The sequence below is a fragment of the Hylobates moloch genome, unplaced genomic scaffold (genome assembly GCF_009828535.3).
Source record: "Hylobates moloch isolate HMO894 unplaced genomic scaffold, HMol_V3 SCAFFOLD_6, whole genome shotgun sequence".
NCBI classification, from domain to species: domain Eukaryota; kingdom Metazoa; phylum Chordata; class Mammalia; order Primates; family Hylobatidae; genus Hylobates; species Hylobates moloch.
The window spans coordinates 93,147,432-93,156,917 of record NW_026652281.1 but is presented as its reverse complement, the minus strand read 5'-3'; positions in this window follow the sequence as shown (position 1 = coordinate 93,156,917).

Here is a 9,486-nt window from a genome sequence, read left to right as displayed (position 1 = left end):
CCTCCGTGGATGCCACTCCAACCTGTCTCCACCCACTGCCAGAGTGATCTTCTTGAAACACCACTTGGATCAGGAACTCCCCTGGTCAAAGACCTTCAGTATCTCCCTACTTCCCGAGCACCATAATTGGCCCTTCCTTATTTTTCCGATTTCTTTCCAGCTCCTCCCACTGCCACTCTGCTCACCAAGCCCACTCTCCTGCATTCTCTCTCTCCTCCCATCACCCCCAACCCCAAGCCTGTGCCACTTCCCCTCCCTTTCCTCCTGCTTAACCCTATTCAACACTGTGGTCTTGGTGTAGAAGTCACCTCCCACAGGAAACCCTCCTGCCCTGCACCACCTGACCCAGCCTGGGTGACGCCTCTCTCCCCACTCTGACACCCGCTAGCGGAAGCAGCCAAGCCCACAGCCTCCAGGCACTCCAGAGAGGTCTGTGTTCCTGCAGCCTGGTTTCCTGGGTAAGGGAACAAATGCACGGCCTGTCTGAGACCAGAGGCTCCCACTGTGCCAGGCACAGCCTGAAGGCAGATCTGGGGTGCTTCTGAGAAGCAGGTTTCTCAGCCTTAGCAAAGCTTTCCCTGGACCAAGCCTGGAGGGTGCAGAGAACCATGTTGAGACCACGGAGTCTAACCCCAGGCCCTTCCCCCATTTTCCTTCCAGGAGCAAGGAACCTAAGCCACCCAGATTTTTGTTTAACCCAATGGCCTTCTCCACAAAGGACAAGTTGAATTTCCTACCCATGCAGGGGATGGGAGGCCTTGGAGTCTAATGTGATGTAAAAATTAATATGACATTTTTGCACCTCCAAGCTTGACCACACACATCTCACTATGTTATCACTGCCTGATACCTCTCCACTCCCTAGCAAATGGTGAGCCAAAGGTGGGGGAGTGAAGTGGCAGAAACGGGAACTGGGTCTCCTTTCTTCATAGGGTACCCTGGAGCTGAGCAAGTCCTGGCTCAACAGAAGGTCTCACTGCATGTTGGATAGACAGAGGGTAGATGGACAGGTGTTTGAACATTGGATGGATGGATGGATGGATGGATGGATGGATGGATGGATGAATGGATGGAGAGATGAACCCACAGACATTAGAATGGACAGATGAGTGGATGAAGGAGGAAGGAAGGATGGATAGAGGGAGGGAGGGATGGATGGATGGATGGATAGATGGGCAGATGGACGCACAGACATTAGAACGGATGGATGGACAGATGAATGGATGAAGGAGGATGGATGGATGGATGACGGGTGGAGAACAACAGACAGATGGATAGTCAGATGAATGGCTGGATGAAGGAAGAGATGAACGGATAGATGAGGAAATAGAAGATAAAGGGATAATGGATGGATAGACAGACAAAAGAATGAACAGATAAATGGATGAATGGACAAAAGTATAAATGGATGGGTGAATGTTAGAACAACAGACAGCCCAACAGACGGACGGACACACTTACCAATGTTCTTCTTTAACAGCACTGGGAAAGTCAAGCCAGGGCCTCAAACCTGCTCATGTTGAAAATGCTCCACCTCATAGATGGCAGGGATGTCATCGCCACCCACAGGCGCTAGGATGAGGGAAGAAGGCAGAAGTGGCCAGCCCTGACCCCTGGTGGTTGCTGTGGGAATGATCACCCCAGAGCCTGGCTCGGCTGCGAGAAGCTGGGAAGGGTGGGACCTTCCAGCACACTCTGATCTTCTGTCATGCAGGCAGGCTCCCAGCAAAATTTCTTCGACACAGTTTGCTACATCTATAGCGTGCTAAGCACCAAACCAGGAGTTTGCTTACACTCTGAAGGGCCTAGTCTTGGTCAAGCCCTGCTAGAGAGAGCTGCTGGGGCCACCGTGGACAGGTGACTCATACAGCATACATTTATGCACATTTATGCACATGTATTGCTTGTCACACCAGGCAGCGAGCTAGGCCACTCACTCCTTTCTCATCAGCCCTTGAAGTAACACACAGGACAACCCCCATTTGACAGGTGAGAATACAAAGCCTCAGAGAGGCCAAGAGGTTTGCGTGGGGGCTGTAGCAAGTGAGGGGCAGAACCCAGGCTGTCAGGGAATCTCCTCCTCACTCTGCCCATCCTTAACGACCTTGCTCCCTGCCTCACCGCCGGACCCTGTGGGGAGGAAAATTGAGGCTGATGTTCTAAGCATGCCGGCCTCAGCATGAACACACACACAGCCCCTCCCACCTCAGATATCCCTGTCCAGTAGGGTCACTCCCAACCTCTCACGGTTCTGGTGGGGAAGCAGAGCCTGGTGTGATCTCGGCTCCAGCACTGAGTAGCTGTATGTCCCTAGGCGAGCCACTTAACCTGTCTGTGCTTCAGCTCCTCATACGTGTTCCCAGTATGATACTAAACACAGGACTGGTGTCAACATTCAACGAGCAAACATATTTAGAGAGCATCTGACTCACCAGGAGTGTTTCCTCTTATCATTGCTAGGGAGGAAATGGGCTTGGAGAAGAAAAAGCCTGAATATGGAAGACATAGAAGTTTCCCCCATGCTGTTTCATCATTTTTCAAAAATACGGTGGTATCATCACTCTTCTTAGAAACAGTGCCCCCTCCTTTGCCTGCAAATAAATTCCAAATTCCTGAGTCTCCCCTACCCTTCCCTACCTCCCTTCCCCAACCCCAGAGGCATCCTGAATTTTGTATGTAACCTTTACAGCTCTGTCTGTATAGTTCAGTGCAATGTAAATGTTTAGATATGTATTACTTACTTTTTCTTGGCATTAAACCATTATTAAAAAGGTATGGGCTGGGCGTGGTGGCTCACGCCTGTAATCCCAGCACTTTGGGAGGCCGAGGTGGGCAGATCAACTTGAGGCCAGGAGTTTGAGGCCAGCCCGGCTAACGTGGTGAAAATCAGTCTGTACTAAAAATACAAAAAATTAGCCAGGTATGGTGGCACACGCCTATAACCCCAGCTACTTGGGAGGCTGAGGCAGGAGAATTGCCTGAGCCTGGAATACAGAGGTTGCAGTGAGCCAAGATTGCACCCCTGCGCTCCAGCCTGGGTGTGACAGAGCAAGACACTGTCTCCAAAAAAAAATAAAAAGGTATCGACCAAGTGTGGTAGCTCATGCCTGTAATCTCAGCCTGGGCAACATAGTGAAACCCCCTTCTCTATAAAAAAAAAAAAATAGCTGGGTGTGGTGGCGTGCTTGTAGTCCCAGCTACTCCAGAGGCTGAGGTGGGAGGATCATGTGGCCTACATGGTAAAATCCCATCTCTACTAAAAATACAAAAATTAGCCGAGCGTGGTGGTGTGTGCCTGTAGTCCCAGCTATTCGGGAGGCTGAGGCAGAAGAATTGCTTGAACCCAGGAGGTGGAGGTTGCAATAAGCCGAGGTCATACCACTGGAATCCAGCCTGGGCAACAGAGTAAGAGTCTGTCTCAAAAAATAATAATAAATAAAATAAAATAAATAAGTAAATTTTTTAAAGATATGAAACTGTAGTCTCTGGAACTTTTTTTTTTTAATCAGCATCTATGTGTCTTAGCTTTGCCCACGCTGTGGCTGGTAGCTGTGGTCCATTTGCTTTCAGAGGTTTAGAATGTTCTGTTCTGTGACGATACCACAAGCAATCTCCTATCAAGGGGAAGTCGGGCTGTTTCTGTGATTACTAACACCGCTGTTATGAAATTCTCAGGTGCGTCTCTAGGAACACAGCAAGGCTTCCCCTTAGATATAATAGGGAGGTAGATTCGCCAGAGCATAGGTGTGCCAGTGTGCCTCTATACCAGTGATTCCCAACCTTTTGGGCACCAGGGACTGGTTTCATGGAAGACAATTTTTCCACAGATTCGGGGGGCAAAGTGGGGAATGGCTTCAGGATGAAACTGTTCCACCTCAGATCATCAGGCATTAGATTCTCATAAGGAGCCTACAACCTAAATCCCTCGCATGCACAGTTCACAATAGGGTTCTCAGTCCTATGAGAGTCTAACGCTGCCACTGATCTGACAGGAGGTGGGGCTCAGGTGATAACGTTTCCTCCCCAGCCAGTTCATGGCCTGGGGGTCGGGGACCCCTGCTCTACACAAAGAGAAATGCCAAACTGCTTTTCCAAAGTGCTTGAACTAATTACACTTTCACCAGCAATTTTGAGAGTTCCTGTTGATCCATGTCCTCGCCGACATTTCGCAGTGTCAGACATCATAATGTTTACCCATCAAATATGTGGAAGATGATGTCTCGTTGTGGTCTTGACTTCCACGTGCCTAATTGCCAGTGGGCTTAATTAAGCATCTTGTCATATTTTTTGGCCATAGCTGTTTCATCTTTGGTGAAATGCTGGTTCATGGATTTTTTTGCCCACTTACCCTTTTCTTGCTAGTCCGTAGGGGTTTTTGATACCAATCCTGATTATACATGTATATGTGTATATGTCTCCTCCCAGATTTAGCTTATCTTTTCAGTTGCTTTCAGGTATCTTTGGGGAAAAAAATTGTTATTTTTTAATTGTATCAATTATTTTATCACAGTTAATGCTTTTTGGTGTATTTTGTTTAAGAATTCTTTCCCTGAAGGCAGAAAGATATTAACCTATGTTTTCTCCAAACAGTGTTAAAGTTATACCTCTATTATTAATCCATTTAGAACTGATTCTTGGTTATGCTGTAACATACTGATCCAGCTGCACTTTCCCCTCATATGAGCAACCAGTTTTACCCGCTCTGAGAAATGAATAGCCCCTCTTGCACACTGATCTGACATGTTCCCACTGGCATAGGTCAGAGCTCCACGTATGCCTGCATCTGCTTCTGGGCTTTCTTCTCTGTTTCTTTGGTCAATTTGTTGATCCCTGTGACAAATTCCTAAATATATGGGATTTTTTAAATTGTATTTTTGTTATTACCCTCTAACTTCATTGCATCATGATCAAAGAATGTCCTCTATCAAATACGGGTTAAGTATCTCTAATCTGAAAATCCAAAATCCAAAATGCTCGAAAATTCAAAACTTTTATTTTTTGTTTGTTTGTTGTGATTGTTGTTGTCGTTGTTGTTGCTTTAAGACAGGGTCTCACTCTGTCACCCAGGCTGGAGTGCAGTGGAACAATCTTGGCTCACTGCAACCTCTGCCTCCTGGGTTCAAGTGATTCTCCTGCCTCAGCCTCCCAAGTAGCTGGGACCACAGGGGTGCACCACCATGCCCAGCTAATTTTTCTATTTTTAGTAGAAACAGGGTTTTGCCATGTTGACTAGGCTAGTCTCGAACTCCTGATCTCAAGTGATCTGCCCACTTCAGCATCCCAAAGCACTGCGATTACAGGCGCGAGCCACCACACCCGGCCCAAAATTAAGAACTTTTAAAGCACAGACATGACACTCAAATGCTCATTGGGGTTGGACACAGTAGCTCATGCCTGTAATCCCAGCACTTTGAGATGTTGAGGTGAGAGGATCACTTGAGCCCAGGAGTTCAAGACCAACCTGGGCAACATAGTGAGACCCTGTCTCTGCAAAATTTTAAAAATTAGTCAGGTGTGGTGGTGCACACCTGTAGTCCCAGTTACTTAGGAGAATGAGATAGGAGGATTCTTTGAGCCCAGTAGACTTGTTGAGCTATGATAGTGCCACTGTACTCCACCCTGGCCAACACATCAAGACTCTGTCTCAAAAAAAGAAACAGAGAGAGAGGGGGATGGGAGGAGGAGAGAGAGAGAAGAGAAAGAAAGGAAGAAAGAGAGAAAGAGAGGAAAGAGAGAAAGAGAGAGAGAAGAAAGAAAGAAAGAAAGAAAGAAAGAAAGAAAGAAAGAAAGAAAGAAAGAAAGGGAAAGAAAGAGAGGGGGAAGGAAGGAAGGGAGGGAGGGAAGGAAGGAAGGAAGGGAGGGAGGGAAGGAAGGAGGGAGGGAAGAAAGGAAGGGAGGGAGGGAAGGAAGGAAAGGAGGAGGAAGGAAGGAGGAAGAGGAAGGGGGAGGAGGAGGAAGGAAGAAAGGAAGGAAAAAAAAAAAAGGAAAAAAAGGAGGGAAGGAAGGAAGGGAGGGAGGGAAGGAAGGAAGGAAGGAAAGAAAGAAAAAGAAAATGAAAAGAAAAGAAAGGCTTATTGGACCCTTTTGGATTTCAATTTTTCAGGTTAGGGATGCTGAACCAATAAGTATATAATGCAAATATTCCAAATACAAAAAAAGAAAATCCAAAATCCAAAGCACTGCTGGTCCCAAGCATTCTGGGTAAGGGATAATCAACCTGTACCTCTTCTTTGAAATGTTTTGGAACTTGCTTTCTAATCTGGTATACAATCACTTTTTGTAAATGGTCCATGATTGCTTGGGGAGCGCCTAACTGTGGAAGGTGGGATTCAATCACTGTCCATTGGATCAAGTTTGTTACTCCTGTTGTTCAAATCTTCGCTATTTTTTTCAGCTTTGCTATCAATAATTAAGAGAAGCATTTTAAATATGCCACACTGATGGTACATTTGTCAGTTTCTCCCTATTCTATCACATTTTTTTTTTTTTTTTGAAATGTAGTCTCGCTCTGTCACCCAGGCTGGAGCACAATGGCGCGATCTCGGCTCACTGCAACCTCTACCTCCCAGGTTCAAGCGATTCTCCTGCCTCAGCCTCCCGAGTAGCTGGGACTACAGGCATGTGCCACCATGCCCGGCTAATTTTTGTATTTTTAGTAGAGACAGGGTTTCACCGTGTTGATCAGGCTGGTCTCAAACTCCTGACCTCGTGATCCGCCCGCCTTGGCCTCCCAAAGTGCTGGGATTACAGGCATGAGCCACCGGGCCCCGCTTCTATCAACTTTTAAAAATCAAGTTTACTGGAGTAAATTTAAACACAATACAATTTACTCTTTAAACAGTTCTGTGAGTTTTTATATATACAGTTATGCAATCACCACCACTCTCAGAATACATTACATTTTTAATAGCTTAAAAAGTCCCAGCCAGGCACGGTGGCTCATACCTGTAATCCCAGCACTTTGGGAGGCTGAGGCGAGCAGATCACCTGAGGTCAGGAGTTCAAGACCAGACTGGCTAAGATGGCAAAACTCGTCTCTACTAAAAATACAAAAATTAGCCGGGCATGGTAGCGCACACCTGTAGTCCCAGCTACTTGGCGAGGCTGAGGCAGGAGAATCCCATGAACCTGGGAGGCGTAGGGTGCAGTGAGCCGAGATTGTGTCACTGTTCTCCAGCTTGGGGGACAGAACAAGACTCTATCTCAAAAAATAAAAATAAAAAAAAATAAAAAGCCCCAGGCCGGGTTCGGTGGCTCACACCTGTAATACCAGCACTTTGGGCCACGAAGGCAGAGGGATTCCTTGAGGCCAGGAGTTTGGCTTGTCACTACAAAAAATAAAAGATTTGGCCGGGCGTGGTGGCATGCGCCTGTAGTCCCAGCTACTTGGGAGGCTGAGGTGGAAAGATCACTTGAACCCAAGAAGTCGAGGCTACAGTGAGCGGTGTTTGCACCCCCCCCCCCCAGCCTGGGGGAAAAAGAAAAAAAAGCCTTTTTCAAAAAAAAAAAAAAAGAACAGATGAATTGTTAAACAAAATGTGGTATATTCACAGTGAAATATTATTCAGCCAGAAAACAGAATGAAATTCTGATACATTCTACAACAAGAATGAACCTTGAAAATATCATGCTAAGAAAAAAGCTCCAAACAAAAGATTCTACTTGTGATATATGTGATTCCATTTATATTGAATAATTAACGTCCAGAATAGGCAAATTCACAGAGATAGAAAGTAGATAAATAGTTTGCCAGGGTCTGGGAGGAGAGAGAAGTGGGGAGTTACTGCTAACAGGTGTGAGGTCTTTTTTTGGAATGATGAAAAAGTTCCAAACTTAGATAGTGGTAATGGTTTTACAACCACAACCACCACATGGAAAACTTTAAAGGTGAACTTTATGGCATATGAATTATGTCTCAGCAGAGCTGTTATGTTTTAAATGTTTGCATGCAGGTATCAGTGCAGTTGTGTTTTTATTTCTCTGGATAAATATCTAGGAGTGGGATTGCTAGAGCATAAAGTTGGTGTATATTTAACTTGTGAGAAACTGTCAACCTGTTTTCCGAAGTGACGGAACCATGTGTATTTCCACCAGCGGTATATGACAGTGCCAGCTGCTTTGTACCCTGGTTAGCACTTGGTATAGTGATTTGGAGTTTTGTGTTTGTTTTTTATGTAGTTTACTAATAGATGTATAGCATATTCTCACTGTGGCTTTAATTTGCATCTCCTTTATAATTAAAGATGTTGAGCATCTTTTCATGTGCTTCTTTTCCATCCATATCCCTTCACTGGTGACATGTCTGTTCAAACCTTTTGCCCATCTTTTATTTGGCTATTTTTTTTTAGCTGTAAGAGTTTTTTCCTTTTTTTTTTTGAGATGGAGTTTCACTCTTGTCGCCCAGGCTGGAGTGCAGTAGTGCAATCTGGTGCACTGCAACCTCCGCCTCCTGGGTTCAAGCGATTCTCCTTCCTCAGCCTCCCAAGTAGCTGGGATTACTGGCATGCAACACCACACCTGGCTAATTTTTGTATTTTCAGTAGAGACGGGATTTCACCATGTTGGCCAGGCTGGTCTCAAACTCCTGACCTCAGGTGATCTGCCCACCTCGGCCTCCCAAAGTGCTGGGATTACAGGTGTGAGCCACCGTGCCCGGCCATGAGTTCTTATATATTCTGGATATAAGTCCTTTGTCAGGTATGTATTTTTGCAAAGTTTTTCTTCTAGTTTTTTGTTTTATTTCTCCTTAAGAGTGTCTTCTGAAGAGCAGAGGTGAGGTCTAGTTTATCTATTTTTGATAAATAGGTCTGGTTTCTCTATGAATGAAGTCTAGTTTATCTATTTTTGCCTGCTTTTATGTCCTAGGATATGTTTGTCTAACCATGGTCACAGCGATTTTTGCCCATGTTTTCTTCTAGAGGTATTATAGCTTTGTACTTTATGTTTAGATCTATGATTCACTTAGTTAATTTTTGTCCATGGTGTCAGATATGGGTCGAGGTTCATATTTTTTGCATATAGATGCTTATTTGTTCCAGCACCATCTGTTGAAAAGATTATCCTTTACCTCCATTAAATTGCCTTTGTGCCTTTGTGGGAAAAAAGTCTGTTGTGATTTTGCTTGAGATATCATTGAATCTCCCCAGTTTAGGGGATCCTCTCATCTTAACAATATTGAGTCTTCCAATTCATAGATATGGCATAACTCTCCAATTATGTAGAGTTTTTAAAACTTCTTTCAATTTTTGCCTCATACTTTTTTTTTTTTTTTTGAGACATAGTCTCACTCTGTCACCCAGGCTGGAGTACAATGGTGTGATCTCAGCTCACTGCAACCTCCACCTCCCAGGTTCACACCATTTTCCTGCCTCAGCCTCCTGAGTAGCTGGGACTACAGGCAGGTGCCACCATGCCTGGCTAATTTTTTGTATTTTTAGTGGAGACAAGGTTTCGCCATTTAGCCAGGATGGTCTCGATCTCCTGACC